General features: G+C 43.5%; 1 protein-coding gene across 6 annotated transcripts in view; it reads left to right on the forward strand.

Annotated features, from left to right (window-relative positions):
* Positions 1-23,915, forward strand: part of NLGN3 (neuroligin 3) — a 251,437-nt gene that overhangs the window by 68,750 nt on the left and 158,772 nt on the right. Inside the window, exon 2 of one of the 6 annotated variants that reach the window (XM_075323973.1) lies at positions 38-163. The exons of the other annotated variants lie outside the window; for them this stretch is intronic. The gene's annotated coding sequence lies outside the window, so the exon portion shown is untranslated. The remainder of the gene's footprint in view (positions 1-37; positions 164-23,915) is intronic. 6 annotated transcript variants of the gene reach the window in all.

A 23,915-nucleotide genomic window follows, 5' to 3' on the forward strand; every position in this document is an offset into this window, starting at 1 on the left:
CTTATAAAGTAAAACGAGCCTTGTTCATCTCCTCCAGCATTGTGTGAGTGCCTCAGAGGCAGAAAATGGAGGAACTGACGTCTACTATAACATCGCTATGAAAGAAACGGCAGCTGCTAAAACCAACAGCGTGCATAGCATTGTACAATACAGCATAATACAGGTAACGCAGCGTGGGCAGAACAACATTTCAGAAATGTTAATTGACTGTGTATTCAAAGTTCTGTTCAAGGCAAGAATAAAAAGAATAGGCAGATCACCTGTTTAATATCCTATTTATATGCCGCAATGAGAATTTGCATGTTCAAGTGTCATGAAAGTAATCAATGTGGGCTGGTCTGTGCAACAATGTAACCCGAGTTAGCACCAATTGTTAGCCCCAACATATAGGCTTAAAGGGACAGAATGACTGCTCAAACCAGGTTTTGTCAGATGCTCCAGACGCGATAAGATTGAATTATAAAATGCTGCATTGTACGATAATAACTTGTTAAACGTAAAGTACAGAAAAGACTGCTATCCTGCGTCTGACCTCCCTGTCCCCAATCTTGATTGATATATCACTGCAGATATGTGCACCACCAGGTTCCTGCATTGTCTTTTTGTGATGTGTGTGCTGTGATGAAGCTGGCTGCAGACATCCTGCTGCTGTATGCATGCCTATATGATATAAGCGTATGTGCACACATAGAGAATTTGGATCCAGAAATTTCTGCAGCATTTCTTCATCTCTTAGCAAAAAAAAAAAAGAAACACAGTGACAAAAACGTGCTGCAGTTTCACATGCAGTTTTGCGTATGTTTTTCACTTGCATTTTTTTCTAGCATTTTGGACACCAATGAATGCTATGGAGATAGATAATAGATAGATACAGGTAGATATATATTCACACAGACAGACATATAATTGCACAACTACCAACATATAAAAATTTGCACCCTATGGAGCTTATTGGACAGCTTTTTATGATTAAATAAATAAATAACCAGCAAAGATAAAGCAGACAGCTGAGAGCTGGTATTATCAGGCTGGGAAGGTCCATGGTTATTATGTCCTTTCCAGCCTAAAAATGTCAGGCCACAGCCCTAGAATTGGCACATCACATTAGATGCTCCGATTCTGCCACTTCGTCTTGACTCTTCCCGATTTGCCCTGGTGCAGTGGCAATTGGGGTAATAGTTTTGGGGTTCATGTCAGTTGTGTAATTTCGTCTGGCATGAAGCACTGGTGTTAGTAATGGAGAGGTGTCTATTTAACACCCTCATTACTAACCCAATAAGTAAAAAAAAAAAAAAACACACAAAAATCCAACGTAGTCCAGAAATGGAAACAACCTGAAAAGCAAAAAGAGAGAAATAAAACAAGACAATGTCGCTCGTTCACCAATTTACAGTGATACCTTGGTTTTCGTTGATAATCCGTCTCAATGAAAACCGAAACCGATGAAAATCCAAGCACTTTTTTCCATAGGAATCCATGTAAATCCAATGAATTTGCTTTAGACACTCTAAAATACATAAAAAAACACATTTTATAGAGAATAAAGATAGTGTTTAATACTAAAAACAATAAGAAATGAATATAAAAGGAATATTAAATGAATATAAAACACTAATGTAAAGAATAAATACATTTTATCTTACATTTCTTACATATATTTTGAAACTGACGCTCGGGGTGACACTCCCACAACGCCACACAGAGAGAATGCATGAATCACCCTTTGTTGTCACAAAATTAGCATCGTAGTCACGTGGGCATGCTGACAAAAACAACGAAAACCGAAGCAATCAACAAAAACCGATTCAAATTTTTAGTGCAAAAAAATCAATGAAAAGTGAAATGTTGGTTCGTTGATAACCGATGTCAACGAAAACCGGGTACCACTCTATTTAGGCTGCTTTCACACATCCGGTTTTTGCAGTGCGGCTCAATCCGGCTCAAAAACCTATGCAGCGGATGCAGCGAAAAAAAGTTTTTCCATGCGGCCCATCCGTTTTCCATGCGGCCCATCCAGATGCGTTTTTTGCCTCAGGACGCAGCATCCGGCGTCCATAGGCTTGCATTGTAAATCGCGCCGCATCGCGATGCGTATTTTTCGCCGCACAAAAAAACGTGCCAGGCAACATTCCATCCAGCCGCCGCAAGGGCTAAATATGCCGCATCTGGCAAAAAATGGACGCAACGCAAGGCCATGCGGCACTATACGGTGCTAATGCAAGTCTATGCAGAAAAAAACGCAACCGGTGGCAAAAAAACTGTTGCGTTTTTTTCTGCAAAGCGCCGTATTGTGCCGCTCAGCAAAAACCGGATGTGTGAAAGCAGCCTTAGAAAGTACAGTTCTCAGGTCCGACATAGTCCAGCGGTTCCCACAACATTCCTCAATTACGAAGATCAATGGCTATGGAGCTTCAGAGCGACGCTCCATAGCCTTTGAGCAGCAAATACTCCCGGCTCGCGCTGCACTTTGCGAGACCTGGTGCCTGTGATGAGCGGTGACATCAGGAACGTCACTGCTCATCACTCTGATATCCAGTGACTGTAATGAGTGGTGACGTCACAGCTCATCATATTTGCTGGGTCTCGTGCAGTGTGAGCTGGAAGTTGCTGCTGCCTAATGTCTATTGAGCCTTGTTCTGATGCTTCTTATCTGTAAAGCTACGTAATCGAACAACTTCATGGGATCCGCTGGAATACGTCAGAATTGGGAAATTTGATTTTTATTAAATTGGTACAACGGACAGGGTCTTGTTTTTATTTCTCTCTTTATTTGTTTTTAAGGTTTACATTTGTAGACCATGTTTAGAATCCCTAGATTACGTTTGACCAGCATGTTTGCTTTCTTTTAAAGAGAAAATGGAAGGGAAAGTGGGAGGAAGTGTTTGTTTATTTAAATAAAGGATTTTTGAGTGTTTTTTTTTCTTGTTTACTTACTGGGTTTGCAGTGGGGGTATCTGATATAAACCTTTCCATTACTAGCACCAGGGCTAGATGCCAGCTGACATTACACAACTGACATCAACCCCAACTACTAGTACCCGGATTGCCATCACACCAGGGCAATTGTGAAAAGCTTAAGCGAAGTGCCAGGATTGGAGTATCTAATGTGATGCAGAACTTCTGGTTCTGTGGTGGCTGCAGAACGGTATTTTTAGGCTGGGAAGGACCCAATAACCATGGACCTTCCCAGCCTGATAATATAAGCTCACAGCTGACTGCTTTACCTTTGCTGATTACAAAACCTGGGGGACCCCACATCGTTTTTTTCATTCATTCATTCATTCATTCATTCATTCATTCATTCAATCATAAAAATCTGTCCAATAATCGTCACAGGGTGCAGTTTTATTATATGTCTGTCGCTCTGGCGTTGATTAAGAATATGACTTCGGTTTTCACAGATTGGCTATAGTTTCTGAAATGTTTAATAGTTAATTAACACAATACATTATTGTCAACAGGACAATCATGTTGGAGATGCCAACAGTAGTCTGTCGTCATGTGTACGTCCCGTCTGCCATTATGTGTATGTCCTGTCTGTCATCATGTGTATGTCCCATTTGCCATCATGTGTATATCCCGTATGTCATCATGTGTATGTCCCGTCTGCCATCATGTACTTGTCCCGTCTGCCATCATGTACTTGTCCCGTTTGCCATCATGTGCATGTCCCATCTGCCCTCCTGTGTATGTGCCGTCTGCCATCATGTGCGTGTCCCGTGTGTCATCATGTGCATGTCCCGTCTGTCATCATGTGTGTGTCCTGTCTGCCATCATGTGTATATTCCTTCAGCCTTGATCTCCTCCATTACCTTCATATCCTTGTGGAACCTTTCACCTTGTTCCTTGCTAAAGTCTCCAAGCTTATCTGGAATTCTGTTTAAATGGCTATGGATTAAAGATTCCAGCTTTTAGTTTTTCCATGCTCTGTCCAGGGAATGATCTACAAATGTACTTGAAGCAATTCTCCAATTTTTCCAAAGCCCTAACAAATTGCTTCATTAATCCTAGCTTAATATGAAGCGGTGGGAGAATTGTTCTTGGCCACCAGTGGCTTGTTGATGATATTTGCAGCGCCAACAATCATTTCTTCACTTGTAGGCCATGACACTTTTGTCCAGTGATCTTGCCTTGCCCTGCTATCCCAGAGGCACATGAAGCGTGGATATTTGTGTATACCGATTGCTGTCCAAGCAAGTTCACCATCTTCAGATCAACACAAATTGATCACTGATGTTCATGATAATGGATTCTCTGTAATACGATTTTTACATTTTCTTATTCTGCTTTCAGTTTTGTTGAGTGAGAAATGGGAAGAGACACATAACTGTTACCATTGTGCAAGAGAACACATTTCATGCTTCTAATGGAGCTGTCTATAGAAAGCTGCCTGTTGTCTGGTCGATATTCCGTTCGTCCCGTTTGAAGTACAATTCCTGTGATATCTTTGCAGTATACAAGTTTTTCCTCTTGGTTGAAATATGGGAGAAGCCTCTCTTCTCTTATCCGATAGGCTGTAATTTTACCTTCCGCCTTTATAAGATTTTGTTCATTAAGGGGTGCTTTACACGCAGCGACGTCGCTAGCATTTGCTGGCGATGTTGAGCGCGATAGCACCCGCCCCCATCGTACGGCCGATATGTGGTGATCGCTGTCGTAGCGAACATTATCGCTACGGCAGCATCACATGCACATTCCTGCCTAGCGACGTCGCTGTGACCGGCGAACCGCCTCCTTTCTAAGCGGGCGGTTTGTTCGGCGTCACTGCGACGTCACTAAGCGGCCACCCAATCAAAGCGGAGGGGCAGAGATAAGCAGGGCGAACATCCCGCCCGACCTCCTACCTTCCTCATTGCTGGCTGTACTCAGGTAAGGTGAGGTTCTTCATTCGTGCAGTGTCACACGTAGCGATGTGTGCTGCCGCAGGAACGAGGAACAACATCGTTACTACAGCAGCAACAATAATTGGGAATAGGGGGGGATGTCACCGATTAGCGATTTTGAACGTTTTTGCAACGATTCAAAATCGCTAATAGGTGTCACACACAACGACATCGCTAAAGCGGCCAGATGTGCGTCACAAAATCCGTGACCCCAACGAGATCGCTTTAGCGGTGTCGTAGCGTGTAAAGCCACCCTAAGTCTGGAATGGATGCTAAAAGTTCAGATGTTTACTTGGACAGATTTAAAGGGGGCTTTACACGGTAGCGATATCGCTAGCAATTTGTAGCGATAGCGAGCGTGTAAGTACCCGCGCCCGTCGCGCATGCGATTGTTTGTGATCGCTGCCGTAGCGAACATTATCGCTACGGCAGCGTCACACATACTTACCTGGTCGATGACGTCGCTGTGACTGCCGAACAATCCCTCCTTCAAGGGGGAGGGACGTTCGGCATCACAGCGACGTCACCGCAACGTCACTAAGCGGCCAGCCAATCAAAGCGGAGGGGCGGAGATGAGCAGGACGTAACATCCCGCCCACCTCCTTCCTTCCGCATTGGGGCCGGCGGCAGGTAAGGAGACGTTCCTCGCTCCTGCGGTGTCACACATTGCGATGTGTGCTGCCGCATGAGCGATGAACCACCTGGATAAACAACCCTTACCGATTTTTGAGTTTGGGACGACCTCTCCATGGTGAACGATTTTCACCATTTTTGAGGTCGCTTAAGGTCGCTGGTCAGTGTCACACACTGCGATATCGTTAATGACGCCGGATGTGCGTCACTAACAACTTGACCCCGACGACAAACCATTAACGATATCGTAGCGTGTAAAGCCCCCTTAAGTCTTGAATCAAGAGAATTGAGTTCTTTTTGGTTAAGGCTGGAAACACATCTATGCGAGTAAAATCGGTCCGACTGGGCTGAAAAAAACCCGGCTGATTTTAGTTCACGTTAGGTCCGAGTGCAACGCAAGTGCCATACTTTTTCTGAATAAATTAATGATTTTACTAGCGTGTGTAATGCGTGTGTAATGCGTATTTTTTACTATGTCATCTGCCATTCAGCTCTGCTACATGGCCGCTGACAGCAGACACAGACAGCCATGTAGCAGAGCTGAATGGCAGATGACAGCAGACACAGACAGAGCCGCACGATCAGAATGAACTCGGGTGAACTTCACCCGACTTCATTGTCATGCTGTGGCTCTGTCTGTGCCGCGTCCTGATTAGTGGTCACCTGTGAAGGGCTCACCGGTGACCGCAAATCCCCTGAGTGACTGAAGTTAGCAGCCCTCTCACCGATCCCAGGTGGTCGCGGGTAACCTCAGTGACAGCTCAGCTGATCACGCTACTCACCTCAGTTGCTGCATGGAGCTGTCAGGAGCGGCGGTGTCTTCTGCAGCTCCGGTCACCTTCATGCAGCAGAGCTGGAAGCGACGCTGGACCATCCTGGATTACGCCGGACATGGAGGGCTTTTTGGGGCTTATTAAATTGGTGAACCAGGGAATTTGTTAGTGTTTTTTATTTCTAATAAATGATTTTTTCAGGTGTGTGTGTGTTTATTTACTGTAACTTACAGATTAATCATGGAAGGTATCTCGGGGAGACGCTTGACATGATTAATCTAGGATTTAGTGGCAGCTATGGGCTGCCTTTAACTCCTTATACCCCGATTTGCCAATGCACCAGGGCAAATCGGGAAGAGCCGGGTACAGTTCCAGTTGTCGCATCTAATGTATGCGGCAATTCTGGGCGGCTGCTGACTGATATTGTTAGGCTGGGGGGCTCCCCATAACGTGGAGCTCCCCATCCTGAGAATACCAGCCTTTAGCCGTATGGCTTTATCTGACTGGTATTAAAATTGGGGGGACCGCACGCCATTTTTTTAAATTATTTAATTATTTATTTCACTGCACAGTATAGACACGCCCACCGGCTGCTGTGATTGGGTGCAGTGAGACACCTGTCACTCACGTGGGGGCGTGTCTCACTGCAACCAATCATAGGCGCCTGTGGGCAGGGAAAGCAGGGAATACGAGATTGTTTAATGAGTGGCCGGCTTTTTCAAAATAGTAAAAGCCGCCGGAGCAGTGTGAATGCCGTGCAGCACCGCGCCGGAGATCGGGGAACGGTGAGTATGAGAGAGGAGGGGAAAATGACCGACAGACTGTGAGAGAGGGACAGAGATAGTGACGGACCGACAGAGATAGTGACGGACCGACAGAAAGAGAATAGAGACTGAGAGGGAGAGACCGACTGACAGAGAATAGTGATTGACAGACATTGGGAGACATCACTCGTTTGCAGTGTTTTAGGAAACATGCGAGAAATGTATTTAGAAAATCGGATGTCACTAGGATGGTGTGAGTGCCGTCCCGTGACATCCGATTATTTACACGCTCCCATAGACTTGCATTGGAGAGACTCGCAGTAGAAACTCGCAAAAAAGCAGCATGCTGCGATTTTTTTTCTCAGTCCGATTTGGACTGAGAAAAAAATTGCAAATGATGAATCATTGACTAACATGTGTCCGATTCCAATGCGAGTTTTTCTCGCATTGCTTTACTGCGAGAAACTCGCAAGTGAGAAGCAGCCCTAATGGTTGAATCCGCGAACAGCTTCCCTCAAATTCACTTATACTGATGCTACCTGCCATACACTCCAAGTGGGTGGTCTGGAGTCTGGAAAACAATGGGAGGGGAAAGTCATTGCCATGTGGAATAGGTCATCTTGCTGTTTCCAAAATAGGATAATCCCACTGAGATTTCTCGTAAGTATTAAATCTTTAATCTTTACAACACAAAAAGAACAATTGTTACAATTGTTATTGTGGTGTTTCCTTTCTTTCCATACCATTGGTACACTTCTTTCACCATTTTTCCACTGTCGTAGGTCTTTAGCACATGTTTTCCAAACCATATGTGGAGCCTAAGGCTATGTGCGCACTAGAAAGTGCCTTTTTCTTTAGAAAAATCCGGACCCTCTTAAAGAATCTCGCATCCACGGTAAAAACCACAGCGAAATCCGTATGCGGTTTTACCGCGGTTTGCCTCGGATTTGCCACGGATTTTCCGCAGGTTGTTCCTGCGGATTTTTACCATTATCTATGGCAAAAACTGCAGGTACCTGCAGAAAAGAAATAACATGCTCATTAGTTCCGCAGCGGAAAATCCACGGGTATAAAAAAACGCAGTGTGCGCACAGCATTTTTTAAAACCCATAGGATTTGCTGGGGAATGACTGCAGCAATGTTAGACACATTTTCTGCAGCAAATCCGCGGCAAATCCACGGCAAAATCCGTGGTAAATCCGCAGCATTTTCACAGGGCCTTAGGCTATGTGTGCACTTTGTTTTTTCCTGCGTTTCAGCTGCGTTTTGAACTGCAGCGTTTTCATGCCAAAATGCATGCGTTTTGATTTTCAAGCAAAGTCTATGGGAAATGGGGATTCTTGTGCGCACTTTGCAGTTCAAAATGCAGCATTTAATTTGCATATTTTTGGGCAAAACCTCAGCGTTTAAAGAAGCAGCATGTCAATTGTTTTTGCCATTTGGACTGTGTTTTGCTAACATTGAAGTCAATGAGAAGTAGCAAAAAGCAAGAAATATCAAAATTCCAGCGTTTTACCTGCAGAAACCTGACATCAAAATAATGGCATGATATGTCCCTTTACACACACATAGTCCGACAATTAAATTAATGAAAAATATTAATTTATTGTTATTTTAGCCATAAATAGTCTAAAACCGCTATAATTATATTAAATATAACTATTTTCGTTATGATTTAATTAATTATATTTGTTTTCTTTTTTTTTTCCTGTTTTCATAGTGTTTGACTGTTTAAACTTTATTTAGCAGTGTCTTTATGTTCAAAACGCATCTGTCTTTACGCAATGGAAAAACATGTAAAAAGCGCTAAAAACGCGGCTAAAACGCTGTTAAAACGCACGCGTATTTATCGCGTTTCTGTGGTCAAAAGAAACTTTGGCAAAAGCAATTTCTGCCAGAGGATATGTTTAGAACTGCAACTACCTCGACGCAAAGTGCGGACACAGCCTGAGTAAGACTTATCCTGGTCTCCAAGCTGCACTCCAAATTAAGCCAGATATACTCGATGCACAAAGCTTGTGATATTTCTTCTTTGTTTTCAACCATGTACTCTTACAGATATAGCAGAATACATCAGGATTTTTGATGCAGGCTCTTTTTGATGTAGACATAATTTTTTACATGTATTTGTATACTTATTAAGGCAGAACTTTTTGGGTATAAACCAAAGCTGGGCTGACAAACTCTTACTGTAACCAACTTCCTTCCTCCATTAATTAACACTAGATTTCTGGCGTCAGAAGGTCACTTTTATAGCATTGTTGGCCTACAAATTGAAATACAAAATAATTATATGGGATATTTCATTACCTAAGATACTGTTAGAGTCAAAAGACTAAGGCTATGTGCGCACGTTGCGTTTTTTCATGCGTTTCGAACTGCAGCGTTTTAATGCAAAAATGCATGCGTTTTGATTTCCAAGCAAAGTCTATGGAAAATCAGAATTCCTTTTTAAAAACGCAGCGTTTTAGTTGCCTAAAATTTGTCAAAATCTCTAGTGTTTGAAGAAGCAACATTTCAATTGTTTTTGCCATTTTGGCAGCGTTTTGCTAATATTGAAGTCAATGAGAAATAGCAAAACGCATCCCAATAGAAATTTCTAGCATTTTACATGCTTTTCTGATGCTAAACGCATGCTTTTTTGACAAAATCAAAGCTTGTGTTTTTGCCATTATAGTGAGGTTAAGATGTTTCCATTTGCCCTCACATCCAGGCTGAGTTTAAAAAATGAATCAAACAATACTTTTACTTTATTTGGAACATAATTATTAAATCTCAATAAACATTTTCGGTAAATTATCATTATAGTGCATGATTTAAAGGTAATCTTATTTTTTTTTTCATTTTTTTCCAACTGTTGGAATGTTCAAACTTTATTTATGTGTGTATTTGTATTGAAAACACATCTCAATTTAAGCACAGAAAAAGCATGTAAAACGCGGCAAAAACGCTATAAAAACACATGTGTATTTCCTGCATTTATGTGGTCAAAACTAAATTTGGCAATGACAAATTCTGCCAGAGGATGCATTCATTTCTGCAAGGTACTGGATGCACCGTGCGCACATGGCCTAAAAGCTATTGCATTTGTTATCACACACAAGTCGCATAAATTATTTTAATGGATGTCCGTTATCTTAGAAACTAGAACCAATTCTGCAAAAGTAATGGGATTTTAGAACACCGCACCATCAAAATACCCTAAATCCATTAAAAAAACCTTGGCACTTGAAATTTTTTTCTGTAGACCTGTGTTATTTATCTCTATAGATCCGAGGAAAAAAAAAGACTCTCTTCTCCAATGATCAATCTATAGAACCTTTATTGGTACATCAATTCAAAGAGCTCTGCATGTTAAAACCATTTTTTTTTTATGTATAATCTTTGTTTATTAAGAAATATGCAATACAAATGACAAGAACGAAAGCATGGGATCAAATATTGCATACAAATTTGACTAACAAATCAATTCCTTAGAAGTACAAAAAAGAGTCATGTAGACATATATTCTTCTTGAAAGTAGCAAAAGGCAATAACAGAGGGAAGGGAAGAAAGGAAGGGGACCGGCAAATCTCGAGCTCTTTAAATTACAAATGTTATCTGCCCCTCACCCTCCCTCGACATTTGTTTGACTCTGCTCCCTCTGTTTACTTGGGATAGGGTATTATTTCAAAACCAAAATAAGATGAGAGGGAGTCTACGTAACCACCTGACTCGTATACCAGAACATTAGGCACTAAGAATGTAACTTAAGGTCAGGAAACAGGGTGGTAATAAAAAAAAAAAAAAAAAAAGGAAGAAATGAGCTAGCAGTGAAAATAGTAACGACATAGAGAGGGAAAGAAGGTGAAGGGGGAGGGTGGGTAAGTCCGAGGGGAAGGGATGTCCATGGTCCCCTAGGTGCGGCTGTTGGAGCAACCAGGCCCGGCCAGTATTCCCCCTCTATTCAAGGACCAAACAGTTCTCTATACGCATTTGTCCCTTTGAAAAGGATCCATGCTTGCCAAATCTTTATTTCTCGCTGTCCTCTGTCGCCTCCGCGGAGAGCTCCTCCATATAACATATGGAGGAGAGTTCCTGCTGCCATTCTTGCAAAGAAGGAGACGTTGTCTTCCGCCAGTGTCTAGGTACCACCGAACGGGCTGCCGAAAGGCAGAATCTAAGTAAGTCTCCTTTTTGTGTCTTAATTGAGCCGGGCAACATGGACAGCAGAGAGATCTGTGGGGAGGGCAATACCCTCTCTCCAGAGATATTGGTATATGTCCGAAACATCTCTAGCCAGAAGGGTTTAATTAGCGGGCAGTCCCACAATATGTGCAGCATTGTCCCCGGGGAACCTCCACACCGCCAACACAGCTCAGACACAGAGGGGAAAATCCTATGCAGCTTCACTGGGTATAGGTACCATCTTGATAAAATTTTGTAATTCTTTTCTTTCGCATAGCCTGCTGTGGCCAGCTTATGACCATTTTTTTTTAAATAGGGGAATGTGTAGGATGCAAAAACAGACTCAAGCCACAATATAAAAACATTGTTGTCTGAATCAAACCACCTCATTGGTTGTCAATATAAAATGGAAAGGAATACACCCTTAAGGTGGTGTCACACACAGCGACGACGAAAACGATGTCGCTGCTACGTCACCATTTTCTGTGAAGTTGCAGCGACGTCCCGTCGCTGTCGCTGTGTGTGACATCCAGCAACGAGCTGGCCCCTGCTGTGAGGTCGCCGCTCGTTGCTGAATGTCCAGCTTCATTTTTTGGTCGTCGCTCTCCCGCTGTGAAGCACACATCGCTGTGTGTGACAGCGAGAGAGCGACGAAATGAAGCGAGCAGGGAGCAGGAGCCGGCGTCTGGCAGCTGCGGAAAGCTGTAACCAGCGTAAACATCGGGTAACCAAGGGAAGACCTTTCCCTGGTTACCCGATATTTACCTTCGTTACCAGCCTCCGCCGCTCTTGCTGCTAGTGCCGGCTCCTGCTCTGTGCACATGTAGCTGCAGTACACATCGGGTTAATTAACCCGATGTGTACTGTAGCTAGGAGAGCAAGGAGCCAGCGCTAAGCAGTGTGCGCGGCTCCCTGCTCTCTGCACATGTAGCGACGTTATGATCGCTGCTGCGTCGCTGTGTTTGACAGCTAAGCAGCGATCATAACAGCGACTTACAAGGTCGCTGTTACGTCACAGAAAATGGTGACGTAACAGCGATGTCGTTGTCGCTGTCGCTATGTGTGAACCCAGCTTTAGAATATAATGGATAGTAGTGTGATGCATAGGATAAATAGGTAAACATGTATAAATAAAGACAAATGAAAATAAACGGTGTGTGAATAATTGCTCCAAGGTGTGAAAGTATGGGAGTCTTAGGCTATGTGTGCACGTTGCGTCGGAGTACCTGCGGTTTATTCTGCACGTTTTCCTTCCCTTGGTTTTTGACCAAATGGCTTTTGACCATTTTTTAGCGCTAAAAACGCATGCGTTTTTAGCGCTTTTTACCTGCGTTTCTGCAGATGCGTTTTTGAGATCAAGACACTGAGAAATAAAGTTGAATTAGTCAAAAAGAATGAAAAAAGAGAAAAAAAGTATAAAATTAACTTTTAATAAAACTATATGGGAAATTATCATTTTAATGAGAAAATAGTGGTTATGCACATTTTATCAGAAAAATAGGTGAAGTTTCTAATTTTTTAACATTTCAATTTTCGGTTATTGTGTGTGTGTAAAGGAACATTAGAACCCATTAAATTTTGTCCAGAAAAGCATGCGTTTTTAGAGCCAAAAACGCAGTGGAAAAGCAGGTAAAAAGCATGAAAAACGCAGGAATTGTGATTTTGGTTGCGTTTTGCCATTTCTCATTGACTCCAATGTTAAGGAAACGCTGCAGAAATGGCAAAAACAACTGACATGCTGCTTCTTTTTCAGCATGGTTTTTGACCACAAATATGCAAATTAAACGCTGCAGAAAAAAAAGCAAAGTGCAGACAGGATTTCTGCTTTTCCCATAGACTTTGCTGGCAATCAAAAACGCATGCATTTTAGCGCAAAAACGCTGCTGCTAAAAACGCTGCAAAAACGCGGAAAAAACCGCAACGTGCGAACATAGCCTAAGGCTATGTCCGCACGTTGCTTTTTACCTGCTTTTTACCTGCTTTTTTGCTGCTTTTTCAACTGCAGCGTTTAATGCCAAAATGGTTGTGTTCTGCTTTTCAAGCAAAGTCTATGACAGGTCAATTGTTTTTGCCATTTGGGTTTTGCACTGCAAAGCTGAGTTTTTGACCAAAGTTCTGCAACAAAAAGGCTGCAGTTTGAACTGCATAGTGCGGACAAGAAACCCAAATTCCCATAGACTTTGCTTGAAAAGCAGAACACATCCATTTTGGCATTAAACGCTGCAGTTGAAAAAGCAGCAAAAAAGCAGGTAAAAAGCAACGTGCGGACATAGCCTCAGGGTATGTGCCCATGGGACTCTGTATCTGCGGATTTTTCTGCAGCTAAATCCGCAGCATACCGCCGGAATCCGCACCTTTTCATAGGTGCTGATTTTGTGCGGATTTTTTTGCCGATTTTGCGATTTTTTTACATTCAATTGAATAGGCAAAATCCGCAGGTAAATCCGCAACAATAATTAACATGCTGCAGATTTTTCCGCACGGAAATCCGCATGATTTCCGCTGCGGAAAAATCCGCAGCGTGGGCACAGCATTTCCCAAATGCCATAGAAATGGCTGGGGAGTAGCTGTGCTGCACATTTCTGAAAAATCCGCGGCATTTCCGCGAGAAATCCGCGGCAAAATCCACGCATTTTCCGCAGCGTGGGCACATAGCCTTACAAAGGGAGAACTAAGGCTAAGTTCACACATCCTGTGTTTTGCATCAGTCACAATCCGTAGCCTTGAGGAATTACGGAATCCTGCAAAATATTTTGCAGGAATCCTGTATTTCCCCATAGACTTCTATTAGTGACGGATTGCGACTGATGACCCTGCGTTGCATCCGCTGCGTCGCGGTCCGTCGTTTTTGACTGACCGCCGAGCGGGGAGCAACGCAGAATGTAACGTTTTTCGGGCCGTCAAAATTAACGCGCCGCGCAGGAATCCGTCGCCATCCGTCAAGCTTGTAATGCATGTCTATGGTGCTGGATTCCGTCGAAATCCGTCTTACAACGGAATCCAGAGCAGGATTCCGTCATGCTCTACTGAGCATGCCCAGCATGCTTGGCACGCCCACTGGGCTGTCCCAAACACAGACGGATCATGACTGATCCGTCAAAAAACGGACGCACAGCGGATGTAACGGACGCAACTGATCCGTTTTTTCACAGGATTCCTGTGAAAGGAATCCTGTGAAAAACACATCAGTTGCATCAGTTGACATCTTGAAAATGACTGATCCGTTGCTGACGGACCTGACGGATTGAAAACACAGGATGTGTGAACTTAGCCTAAGTCAGAGGAAATAAATGAGCAGACACTTGTAATCAAGTAGTTACTATATGAGTGTGCCCCTGGGATGAACGTGGCCTTGATTCACACTGAGGTCACATAGATTATTTTTAATGTTGATCCAGCTTGTGTGCCATTGCTCTATATTCGATCGGAGTGCTTGGGTACTTGCGGTGCTCAGCCAAGTATCGCGGGTGCTCGGATGTGTCGTTCATGAAACAAGAACACAAAGCTGGCTCTCTTCACTGAATGATGGGAGTTGTAACCTCAGTGCAAGCCATCGGTAATGTCTAAATGGGCCTCCGGGGGCTAACCCCCCCCCCCCCAAAAAAAAATCATTTTCAGATGTAGTGTCAAAAGAATCTCCCACACTCCCCCCGCCCCCCCCTTCATCCCCCTGGAAATGCTCTGTTTATGGCTGGCTGGCTGTATGTAGGTGGAGAGCCTATCTGCCCACTCATTGACTTCCATTATACTCACTACTCCAGTTGAGCCCGTCCTAGTGTCTACTAACCCGCTCGACTTGAGTAATGAGCATTTTAGTGGTCGCTCATCACTAGTTACTATCTATCTCTATAGCATTCACTGCTGTCTAAAAACACATGCAAACACACTACAAAAAGGGAGTAAATGCACAGCAAATCTGTTATTTTTATAGTGATTTTAACTGACTAAAATTGCTGAAAGGATTGATATGCTGCACATTATTTTCTGCCCTACACGAATAAGTAACATGTGCATGACTTCAGGATTCTCATTGACTTTGCTGGCTTCAGTTTTATGCTGGAGTCACACTTGCGATTGACTCGCACGAGTGCCATGTGAGAAAATCTCGCATCGCACTCGAACCAATGTTAATCAATGAGGCAGCTCCGATCTGCTTTTTCTTCTCAGTCCAAATCGCACTGGGAAAAAAAACGCAGCATGCTGCAATTTCTAGAGTTTCTCGTGTGAGACTCGCCATTGCAAGTCTATGGGTGCGAGAAAAAAAAATGCGGCCAAAAACGCTGCGTTTTTTTGTGACAAAAATTTGTCAAAATCTCTGCGTTTGAAGAAGCAACATGTCAATTGTTTTGAGCGTTTTGGCAGCGTTTTGGTAACATTGAAGTCAATGAGAATTATCAAAACGCATCCTAAAACAAATTTCTAGCGTTTTACATGCTTTTTTGATGCTGAACGCTTGCTTTTTGTGTCAAAATCAAAGCATGCGTTTTTGGCATTATAGTGAGGTCAAGAGGTTTCCTGTTGCCCTCACATCCAGCCCGACTTTAAAAAAAAAGAGTCAAACAATAATTTTACTTTATTTTGAACATAATTATTAAATCTCAATAATCATTTTCGGAAAATTATCATTATAGTGTATGATTTAAAGCCTTTTGTTTTCATTTTTTTTCTAGTGTTTGAATGTTCAAACTTTATTTAGTAGTGTCTTTGTATTGAAAACACATCCCATTGTAAGCACTATGCATGTAAAACGCAGTCAAAACGCAGCAAAAACGCAAAAAAAAACGCATGTGTGACTCCCTGGCAAAACCACGGTGTCACAGAGGTCTGCATCCATCTTTTTGGTGCAGATCTCACTCTCCCTTGGGGAGTTTACAACACAGTTACACACAGCACCAGTGGGCGGAGCAGTAAAGTCTGAAGTGTCTGGAGGGAACTATATAGGGAGTTCCCAGTTTACAGTGTCAGTCTGCAGGAGGTGTGGAGTCTGGAAGGAGCTCCGGTGTGGAGCTTGGGGAGAGGGGCAGTAAGGGACTCAGGAATAGGCCAGCTGTTTGCGGGGAACCCGAGGTGGACCGGGACAGGGTATTGGCCCGCCGGTGCCAACTGTCGGACCCGGACCGGACCCGTGCACGAAGCAGACACAGACATCAGGCAGGAGAAAAGCACCTTTATTACACCCCTAGATGAGGGCCCCGTCTTCACAGCATCCGAGGGCACCAGTTACCAGCAACTTGGTTAATTCGTGGACTCGTGTCAGTTATTGCCTTATATCGTGAGTACTCCTGCACCACCTGGTCCAAGCCGTGGACTGCACCCATCACTCCCAATCCATTACACTGGGGTATCGGGACATCAACAACCTACCCGTGGAGGGAAAATCACCATCTTGCTGCCCACCACCACCCCCGGGATCCTCTGATCAGCAGCAGCGGTGCCCCATTATCTCACCGAACACCACGGGTGGCGTCACGAATCATAAACTTACAAATTTCCCTTTACATATTCTCCTTTTGTTGTGGAGTCTGGGATCACAGACCGGGTCACGCCACCGTGATACCTCTAGAAGCGACCCCTTGGCCCATTTCCGAGTACCCCCTATTCGTTGGCGACTCACATGCGTATTTCCTGCGTTTATGTGGTCAAAACCAAATTTGACAATGACAAATTCTGCCAGAGGATGCATTCATTTCTGCAAGGTACAGAACGCAACGTGCGCACATGGCCTAAACAATTAACCCAAAAACTGCCTTAAAAAAATGAACATAATGCACAGCAATGTCAAAACGACATTACCATGCATACGTTTAGTCTTTTGTTATTTGTTAAACTGCAGAGTATGGAAACCGTCATGTGGTTAAAAGAATCAGCGTGTGCATTTTTGGGGGGGTTTCCACAAGGTAACAACTTTCTATAGTTTAAGGCTAAGAATGCACTTTGCGTTTCCACCTGCGTTTTTGCTGCTTTTTAGGTCCGTTTTGAGAAGCACCTTTTTCATGCCAAAAGGCATGCGTTTTGATTTTCCAGCAAAGTCAATGGAAAATGGTGATTTTCAGACCCCACTTTGCGTTTCTAAACGCTGCGTTTAATTTGCATATTTTCTGGCAAAAACCATGCGTTCAAAGAAGCAGCATGTCAGTTGTTTTTGCCATTTTGGGTGCGTTTTGCTAACATTGAAGTCAATGAGAAATGGCAAAAACCAAGATTCCTTCAAATTCCTGCGTTTTACCTGCTTTTTATGTGCAGAAAACATGCTTTGTGGACATCAAAATAATGATTTGATATGTCCCTTTACACACACACATAGTCCGACAATTAAATTTAAGAAAAATATGCATTTATTGCTATTTTAGGGATAAAATGTATATTACCGCTATAATTTTATGAAATATATCTATTTTTATTATTTTTGCCATTAATATAGATTTGATCCTTTTTTTTTCTATTTCTTCATTCTGTTTGACTGTTTAAACTTTATTTAGCAGTGTCTTGATGTTCAAAACGCATCTGTCTAAACACAGGTGAAAAAGCATGTAAAAAGCGCTGAAAACGCATCAAAAACGCGGTAAATACGCATGCGTTTTCAGCGCTAAAGTTCTCAAAAAGGCAACTTTGGTCAAATCAATTAAGTCCAAAACGTGCGTTTAGAACTGCAAGTAGGTGAACGCAAAGTTCGGTCTTAGCGTAAAAGACAGAAAAAAGACGACAGCTTTTTCCTGAAGCATTTTCACCTAGGAAAACCTCAGTCTGTTTCTTAAGGCCATTGTGTGTACACAGCCGTAGGTAACGTTGTGTGAGATTTGGAGTAGTATGGTGGTGACTCCAGCAGATGAGTGAATGTCACTCACGCCCTAGGGTTAGACGCTGGACAGCATCTCCGAACTACATAAACACCCACTTGATGCCTCGCAGGTCAGTAGCAAATAGTACATTGCTTTTTAAAATTTAATTTACTAACTCTTCATAGTTTCGGGTTGGGGTGTTAAAATGAGCGAACAAGATCCCCTGATACTATAATATTTATATCTGATTACCTTTAACAAAAATAAGAAAAAAACAATGACCACTTAGTGATGTGATCTCTCATTGTGAGAGAATCCTGTTTGTTTCTTTTGTCTTCTGATGTCTACCATTGAATCCAGGCTCATGGGGAATATTATTAGAAACTCGAACAGACGGTTGACATAGTGATGAGCCTAACTGTGAAAATTCATTGGTGAAGTGCCTTTTATGGAACTGAATTCCCATTATAGAAATCAACGGAGACTAAAATACTGGTCTGTTATTTAGCCTCCATTGTTCGGTATAGCAGAGATTGTCTGGTCACCGGTCGCCTCTACTATGTTCACTTTTCTCTCCTTGGAGCGCTGCCAGCTGACCAAGGTGAATGGCACACGTCTACATTGCTAGTTACCTTTATATTATTACTTTTATTTAAATGGAAGTAGTAGTCGAGAACGACATTTTTCATTTTAGATTGCACTGACTTTTCTTATAGAGGTTTGAAAATTGATGTGAGTCTGGAGGGCATTATTACAAGGTTGCCAGTCCAGCCTATTTATGAGCCAGAATTGCTCTCTGCCATATATATATTCAGTGATTGACAGCTCCATACCATGCTGCTATTAAGAAGTTATGTGGACTCTTTACAGAACCTGTGAATGTAATAAAAGGGTTTTGTTTGCTGTCAATGAGTGACACAAAATCATAAACTTTCAGTTGTGATACGTTATAATGGCCGAGTGAAGTATAAGGGCTGCTTCTCACTTGCGAGTTTCTCGCTCTAGAGCAATGCGAGAAAATCTCACATTGGAATCGGACACATGTTAGTCAATGATTCAGCTCGCATTTGCGATTTTTTTTCTCAGTCCAAATCGGACTGAGAAAAAAATCGCAGCATGCTGCTTTTTTGCGAGTTTCTACTGCGAGTCTCTCCAATGCAAGTCTATGGGAGCGTGTAAATATTTGGATGTCACGGGACGGCACTCACACCATCCTAGTGACATGCGATTTTCTAAATACATTTCTCGCATGTTTCCTAAAACACTGGAAATGAGTGATATGTCACAATGTCTGTCAATTACTATTCTCTGTCAGTCGGTCTCTCCCTCTCGGTCTCTATTCTCTCTCTGTCGGTCCGTCACTATCTCTCTCCCTCTCTCACAGTCTGTCGGTCATTTTCCCCTCCTCTCTCATACTCACCGTTCCCCGATCCCCGGCGCTGCACGGCATTCACACTGCTCCGGCGGCTTTTACTATTTTGAAAAAAGCCGGCCGCTCATTATTCAATCTCGTATTCCCTGCTTTCCCCGCCCACAGACGCCTATGATTGGTTGCAGTGAGACACGTCCCCACGTGAGTGACAGGTGTCTCACTGCACCCAATCACAGCAGCCGGTGGGCGTGTCTATACTGTGCAGTGAAATAAATAATTAAATAATTAAAAAAAACAGCGTGCGGTCCCCCCAATTTTAATACCAGCCAGATAAAGCCATACGGCTGAAGGCTGGTATTCTCAGGATGGGGAGCTCCACGTTATGGGGAGCCCCCCAGCCTAACAATATCAGTCAGCAGCCGCCCAGAATTGCCGCATACATTAGATGCGACAGTTCTGGGACTGTACCCGACTCTTCCCGATTTGCCCTGGTGCGTTGGCAAATTGGAGTAATAAAGAGTTAATGCCACTAAATCCTAGATTAATCATGTCAGGCGTCTCCCTGAGATACCTTCCATGATTAATCTGTAAATTACAGTAAATAAACACACACACACGCACCTGAAAAAATCATTTATTTGAAATAAAAAACACTAACAAATTCCCTGGTTCACCAATTTAATAAGCCCCTAAAAGCCCTCCATGTCCGACGTAATCCAGGATGGTCCAGCGTCGCTTCCAGCTCTGCTGCATGAAGGTGACCGGAGCTGCAGAAGACACCGCCGCTCCTGTCAGCTCCATGCAGCAACTGAGGTGAGTAGCGCGATCAGCTGAGCTGTCACTGTTGGAGGATCCAGCGGTGGCCACGGGTAACCTCAGTGACAGCTCAGCTGATCGTGCTACTCACCTCAGTTGCTGCGTGGAGGTGACAGGAGCGGCGGTGTCTATGTGTCTCCACACCGGATGCTGTGATTGGGTGCAGTGAGACACCTGTCACTCAGCGTGGGGGCGTGTCTCACTGCAACTAATCATAGGCGCCTGTGGGCGGGGAAAGCAGGGAATACGAGATTGTTTAATGAGCGGCCGGCTTTTTCAAAATAGTAAAAGCTGCCGGAGCAGTGTGAACGCCGTGCAGCATCGGGGATCGGTGAGTATGAGAGAGGGCTGCTAACTTCAGTCACTCAGGAGTTTAGCGGTCACCGGTGAGCCCTTCACGGCACAGACAGAGCCGCAGCATGACAATGAAGTCGGGTGAAGTTCACCCGAGTTCATTCTGATCGTGCGGCTCTGTCTGTGTCTGTTGTCATCTGCCATTCAGCTCTGCTACATGGCTGTCTGTGTCTGCTGTCAGCGGCCATGTAGCAGAGCTGAATGGCAGATGACAGTAAAATATACGCATTACACACGCATTACACACGCATTACACACGCTAGTAAAATCATTAAATTATTCAGAAAAAGCATCGCACTTGCGTTACACTCGGACCTAACGTGAACTAAAATCAGCCGAGTTTTTTTCAGCCCAGTCAGACCGATTTTAGTCGCATTGATGTGTTTCCAGCCTAAGAAGTGATGGCGTACAGCAGGCTTTCCAGATTACTTAAAGGGAAGTTGATGGATGTGGCATACTGTCGGATCCATGGGCAGCATGTAATAAAAGGGATTCTGCAATCAGATCACAGCTGCGGAGGAGAAGGAGGGATTAATCTCCCCCATCTTGTTCATTGTCAGCTGATGCAATTATCATACTGCACTCAGATATCATCTGAGTACAGTCCGATGTTTCACTCGCACCCATAGACTTGTATCCAGAATCTGGATGAGAAAAAAGCTGACCATCTGCTCTCCTTCAGTGAATAACATTGTTCCGAGTGCAATACAAGATTTTCTCGCATTGCACTCGTCCAATTCATACGCTCGTGTGAGCGTGCCCTAAGGAGCATTTACAGTGGCCGATAATCGTTTATGAGCATTTCCAGATTATGAGTCTAAAGGCCCCGTCACACGCAGCGACGTATCTAACGATATATTGCCGGGGTCACGAATTCCATGACGCACATCCAGCATCGTTAGCGATGTTGTTGCGTGTGACACGCACGAACGACAGTTAACGATGGAAAATACTCACCAAATCGTCCATCCTTGACACGTCGTTCCTTTATAAAAAATCGTTGATTGTTGAGCACGCAGGTTGTTCGTCGTTCCCAAGGCAGCACACATCGGGAACGACAAACTACAGATTACCTGCGGCCGCCGGCACTGAGGAAGGAAGGCGGTGGGTGGGATGTTATGTCCCGCTCATCTCCACCCCTCCGCTTCTATTGTGCAGCCGCTTAGTGATGCCGCTGTGACGCCGCACGAACCGCCTCCTTAGAAAGGAGGCCATTCGCTGGCAACAGCGACGTCGCTAGGCAGGTAAGTAGTGTGACGGGTGTTAGCGATATTGTGCGCTACGGGCAACGATTTGCCCGTGACGCACAAACGACAGGGGCCGGTGCTTTCACCAGCGATTATCGATAGCGATGTCGCTCCGTGTAACACCCCCTTAACTAAACAGGCTGGCAATCATCCAACAAATAAGTAAAACACTCTTTTGTTGAATTAACTTATTTCTGAGCTCTCTGGCTTAAAATCATCACCATAACCCTCAGCAGCGCATTGTTCTTTACAAACAGGTGATATGCTGCCAAGAACATGATATTCTATTTCCATACAATGAGCGTATTAACATGTCTAAGCAAGCCAATTGGCTTACATGTCAATGGTTGTTTACCAGCCGCAATTTTCCAGCATAAATGGACTATAAGGTCTTTTTATCAGACATATTATAACAAAGAATCTAACATCACACGCAACCATCACACAGTGATGCTATTTAAAAATGGCACATGCTTTCTCACCTACCCACCCAGAATAGGTGATGAGGGCTTAATGGGAGTCTGACAGCAGGTTTTTGGTATATACTTTGAGGACAGCATGAAGTAGGGGCTGAGACACTGATTTCAGTGATGTGTTACTTATAAGGCTATGTGCTCACTTTGCGATGAGTTTGTTGCAGTTCTAAACGCATCCTCTGGCAGAAATTGTCTTTGTCAAATTTGGCTTTGACCTCAAAAACGGTAAAAATACGCTTGTGTTTTTACCGCGTTTTTACATGCTTTTTCATTGCTTAAAGTTTTCAATACAAATACACTACTAAATAAAGTTTAAAGATTCAAACACTATGAAAAAAATGGAAAAAAAATTATAACAAATATGAGTAAAATCATGCACAAAATAGCTAATTTTATTAAAATGATAACTGTGTTCTAATATTTATGCATAAAATAACGTTAAATTATGGATTTTCATTAATTTAATTGTCAGACTATGTGTGTGTATGTAAAGGGACATCTATCATGCCCTTATTATAAAGTAAAAAACGCATGCGTTTATTTTGTCAAAAAAGCATGCTTTCAGCATCAAAAAAGCATGTTATTCGCTAGGATTTTGATTTCGAATGCGTTATGCAAGTTCTCATTGACTCCAATGTTAGCAAAATGCTGCCAAAATGGCAAAAACAATTGACATGCTGCTTCTTTAGGCCTGTTTCACACGTCAGTGATTCTGGTACGTTTTGTTTGTGCTTTTTTTAAACGTACCAGAATCACTGAAATACGCAGACCCATTATAATGAATGGGTCTGCTCACACGTCAGTGATTTTTCACTGACCATGTCTCCGTGCAGCGTTCACGCGTGTCCGTGATTGCTGCACGGAGACATGTCCATTTTTTTCTGGCATCACTGAAGTCCCACGGACCACGCAGTGATGTGATCCGTGAAACACGTGCCAGAAAAAAATGTGCTTTTAAAAATAAAAATCATTTTTACTCACCCGGGTCCAGCGATGTCCTCTGCAGCCCGTCCTCCCTGCTGCTTCTGAGCCGGCTCATTACTGTCGCGCATATTCATGATGCGCAACACAGCCGACCCGGAAGCAGCTGCTGCGGGGGTCAGCGCCGGCCGGATGCTGCACCGCGGGAGCGATCAGCACCATGGAGAGCGGGAGCGCGCACAGGTGAGTGAATCTCTAAGAGCAATCACGGGCCACGGAGAACGGAGCCCAGATTGCACTTAGACAACCCACGTGTGCCGTGATTCACAGCACACGGAGGGACATGTGCGTGTTTTACACACCAGTGAAAAACGTCAGTGTTTTTCACTGACGTGTGAAACGGGCCTTAAATGCAGAGATTTTGACAAATTTTCTGCAACTGAAACGCTGCGTTTTTAACAGCAAAGTGCGCACAAGAAATCACAATTTCCCATAGACTTTGCTTGGAAATCAAAACGCATGCATTTTGGCATTAAAATGCTGCAGTTCAAAACGCTGCGGAAACGCATGAAAAAACGCAACGTGCGCACATAGCCTTAGACTGTGTGCTGTTGTTCCAATGTAATAAGAGTTTTAGGGATTATAACAGCATGGACTAGTTTCGCGTATCTTTTAGACCGACCATGTTCCCAGCACTAATTAGCAACTTACTGTCACTATATAATGGACA

Source organism: Anomaloglossus baeobatrachus, chromosome 9 (genome assembly GCF_048569485.1).
Source record: "Anomaloglossus baeobatrachus isolate aAnoBae1 chromosome 9, aAnoBae1.hap1, whole genome shotgun sequence".
In the NCBI taxonomy this organism is placed as follows: Eukaryota; Metazoa; Chordata; class Amphibia; order Anura; family Aromobatidae; genus Anomaloglossus; species Anomaloglossus baeobatrachus.